We start from the raw sequence: 4,595 nt of genomic DNA on the forward strand, positions 1-4,595 counted from the left end.
AGAAGATGGCAGGAATAAACAAAGTCACTGTATCAAAAAGAATTGGTCAATGTTTACCATTTTAAAAGGGCATATGATCAAGAAACAATGGTATTAAGGAAGAAGTCGAAGCTGCACTAAAAGAATTGGTGAAGAACAAGGCTTCAGGAATTGATGGAATACCCATTGAGATGTTTCAACAAATGGATGCTGCACTGGAGGAACTCACTCAGCTATGCCAAGAGATTTGGAATACAGCTACCTCACCAATAGACTGGGAGAGATCCATATTTGTACCCATTCCAAAGAAAGGTGGTCCCATAGAATGTGGAAATTATTGAAAATATCATTAATGTCACATGCATATAAACTCTTACTGAAGATAATTAAAAAATGATTGCAGCTGTATATTGACAGAGCTTCCAGAAATGCAAGCTGGATTCAGAAAAGGATGTGGAATGAGGGATATCATTGTTGATGTCAGGTGGATCTTAACTGAAAGCAAAGTATTTCAGAAAGATGTCTACTTATGTTTTATTGACTATGCAAAAGCATTCAATTGTGTGGATCATAAAAAAAATTATGGATAACATTGTGAAGAATGGGAATCCCAGAATACTTAATTATACTCATGAGGAACCTGTACATAGACCAGGAGGCTGTCATTCGAACAGAACAAGGGGTTTAAGATCAGGAAGAGAGTGTTTCAAGGTTGTATCATTTCACCATACTCATTCAACCTGTATGTCGAGCAAATAATCTGAGAAGCTGGACTTTATGAAGAAGAACATGACATCAGGATTGGAGGAAGGCTCATTAACCACATGTGATATGCAGATGATACAACTTTGCTTGCTTAAAGTAAGGATAACTTTAACCACTTCCTGTTGAATATTGAAGACTACAGTCTGCAGTATGGGTAACACTCAATATAAAGAAAGCAACAATCCTTACAACTGGACCAATAAGCAGTATCATGATAAATGGAGAAATGATTAAAGTTGTCAAAGACTTCATATTACTTGGTTCTACAATCAACATCAATGGAAGCAGCAGTCAAGACATTCGATGACATTTCATTGGGCAAATCTGCTGCAAAAGACCTCTTTCAAGTGCTGAAGAGCAAAGATATCTCCTTGAAGATCATAGTGCCTAACCTAAGCCATGATATTTCTGGTCACCTCTTATGCGTGTGAGAACTGGACAATGAATAAGGAAGACTGAAGAAGAGTTGATGCTTTTGAGTTGTGGTGTTGGAGAAGAATGCTTAGAGTATCATGGACTGCTAAAAGGACTAACAGATTTCTCCTGGACGAAGTGCAGCCAGAATGCTACTTGGAAGTGAGAATGGCCATACTTTGTCTCATCTACTTTGGTCATGTTGTCAGGAGGAACCATTTTCTGGAGAAGGATATCATGGTTGGTAAAATGGAGGGTCAAAGAAGAAGGGGAAGGCCCTTGTTCTGGTTACCTAGTGCTGCTCTGACAGAAATATGCCACAAATGGGATGGCTTAAGTGAACAGGAGCTTATTCTTAAAATTTGGAGGCTTTAAGTCCAAGTTCAAAGTGCCAAGTTCTAGGGGATGGGTGAAAGCCCCTCAGCCTTGGGCTTCAGCTCTGCCTCCAGCTCCCACTGAAGCCAGAGGCTTTTCTTCACTCAGACAGCTGCTGGCTGCTGAGGCTACCAAGCCCAAGGTTGACAAGTAAAAAGGCATAGTCCCGATATTACCAAACCACATGGCAGACAACTGGACTTAATTTAAGTCCATTGTAAGTCCCCAGGTCAGCAGAGAATGACAGGCTGCTGAACAACGACATGGCTACATGCAGGGTCCAGGAGTGCCATAAGCTAAAGACCATTCCCGAAGCTGTTTCTTATATATGGGAAGCAGACCACATACCCAAAGGCAGCTACTCAGCTGCTCCCAGTAGATTCCACCATGGAGTTGATTACCAATCTCATCATGGGGAATACTACATCCAGTTGCCCAGCCACCCAACCAGGCCCAGCCAAGCTGACACACAAACTGAACTACCACATTCCTCAACAAGATGGATTGAGACGGGGCCGCAATGATGGGATCATGTATAGCAAGGATTATGAGGCTGGCACAGGACCGGGCAGTGTTTTGTTCTGCCGCGCATAGGGTCGCTCTGAGTCAGAGATGACTTGATGGCACCTAACAACAATAACAACATATATATGATATATATATATAGAGAGAGAGAGAGAGAGAGAGAGAAAGAAAGAGAGAGAGAGAAAGAGAGGGAGGGAAGGAGAGAAGAATGAGAAAAGAAGTAAAATGAATACTGAGGCAAAATAAAACCAAAACAGCCATTTAGATCTCATTCTCAAATTTTTGTGCTCATAGAAATAGCCCTGTTTTTTTCACAGATTGTCCTTATAAATAATACATATTTGACCTTGAAAATTGAGTTTAAATGAATGAACTACTGATATGATGTGTTTTATAGCTGGAAGTTCCACATACACTGCTGTTTTTTAAAAGGAATTTATTGGTTAAATTGTTAAAGTGCTAAGCTGCTAACCAAAAAGGAACAGTTTGAGTCCATCAATGTTCTTCATATGGAGGACATTAAATAAATAAATAATGAAAAAATAATGTCATTTTTTACCTACCACTCTTCTGTCCATTTGTTTACTATGGTGGCTTGTGAGTTGCTGTGAGGCTGGAGGCTATCCACTGGTATTTGAAATAGCAGCAAGGTAGACAGTTTTCAGCAGAGCGTCAAGACTAACACACACTGGTGAAAAGGATGAGGGCCATCCACTTCTAAAAAAAACTGGCCACTGAAAAACTTATGAATAGCAGTGAAACACTGTCTAATATATTACTGGAAAACATGCTGAATAGCCCTGAAACACTGTCTGACACAGTGCTGGAAGATGAGACACTTAGGTTTGAAGGCACTCAAAATATGACTGGGGAAGAGCTGCCTCCTCAAAGTGGAGTTGACCTTAGTGATATGGATGGAGTAAAGCTTTCGGAACTTCCATTTGCTGATGAAGCACAACTCAGAATGGGAAGAAACAGTGCAAACATCCATTAATAATTGGAATGTGGAATGTGCGGAGTATAAATTTAGGAAAATTGGAAGTTGTCAAAAATTAAATGGAATGCGTAAAGATTGATATCCTGGGCTGAACTGGACTAGCTTGTGTCACTTTGAATCAGACAGTCATATGATCTACTGTGCTCAGAATGGCAAACTGAAGAGGAGTGGTGTCACATCCATTGTCAAAAAGAATTTTTCAAGATCTATTCTGAAGTACAATGCTGTCAGTGATAAGATAGTATCCATAGGCCTACAAGGAAGACCAGTTAATACTACTATTATTCAAATTTAGGCACTAACCACTAAAGCCAAAGATGAAGAAATTGAAGATTTTTTACCAACTTCTACAGTCTGAAATTGATCAAACATACAATCGAGATGTGTTGATGATTACTGGAGTTTGGAATGTGAAAGTTGGAAACAAAGCAGATTCATCAGTAGTTAGAAAATACAGCTTATGTGATAGAAATAGTGCTGGAGATCACATGATAGAACTTTGTAAGACCAATTTTGCAAGACCAATTGCAAATAACTTTTCCAAAAACATAAATGACAACTATACACATGGACCTCACCAGATAGAATACACAGGAATCCGATTGACTACATCTGTGGAAAGAGGTAATGGAGAAGCTCAATATCTTCTGTCAAAACGAGGCCAGGACAAAACTGGATATCCATTTGCAGAAAATTGAAATAAGATCTGTACCTCACACCACACACAAAAACTAATTCCAGATGGATCAAAAACTTAAATGTGAAACCTAAAGTTATAAAGTTTTTCAAGGAAAAAAGGGGCAAATTTAGGGGCCCTAATATATGGCATAAATAGACTATCAAGCATAACCCAAACTGCACAAACAGCAAAAGAGAAACTAGATGAATGGGAGCTTCTAAAAATTAAATTTTTATGTGCTTTGAAAGACTTCTTCAAAAGAGTCACAAGAGAACCTACAGATTGGGAAAAAATATTCAGCAATGACATTTCTGACAAGGGACTTATCTCTAGAATTTATAGAAAACACCAGCACCTCAACAACAAGAAAACAAATAATCCAATTAAAAAATGGACCGAAGACTTGAATAGACACTTCATCAAAGAGGATATTCAGGTGGCCAACAAACATATGAAGACATACTCACGATCATTAGCCATTAGAGAGATGGAAATCAAAACAAAAATGAGATACCATCTTGCCCCAGCACTAGCAGCAAAGTTCAACAAGACAGAAATAACAAATGTGGAGAGATTGGGACTTTCATACATTGCTGGTGGGACTGTAAAATGACACATTTACTGTGGAAAGCAGTATGGTGATTCCTTAAAGAGTTGAAATTAGAAATACCATTTGACTCAGCCATTCCATTACTAGATGGATATTCTAAAGAAGTGAGAGCCAGGACAAGAACAGACATATGCACACCCATGTTCATCGCAACACTATTTACAATAGCCAAAAGATGGAAACAACCTAGGTGTCCATCAACTGAGGAATGGATAACCAAACTATGGCACACACACCCAATGGAATACTAT

This window comes from Orycteropus afer, unplaced genomic scaffold (assembly GCF_000298275.1).
Source record: "Orycteropus afer afer isolate SDZICR_OR568_19922 unplaced genomic scaffold, OryAfe1.0 scaffold00168, whole genome shotgun sequence".
Taxonomy (NCBI): Eukaryota; Metazoa; Chordata; class Mammalia; order Tubulidentata; family Orycteropodidae; genus Orycteropus; species Orycteropus afer.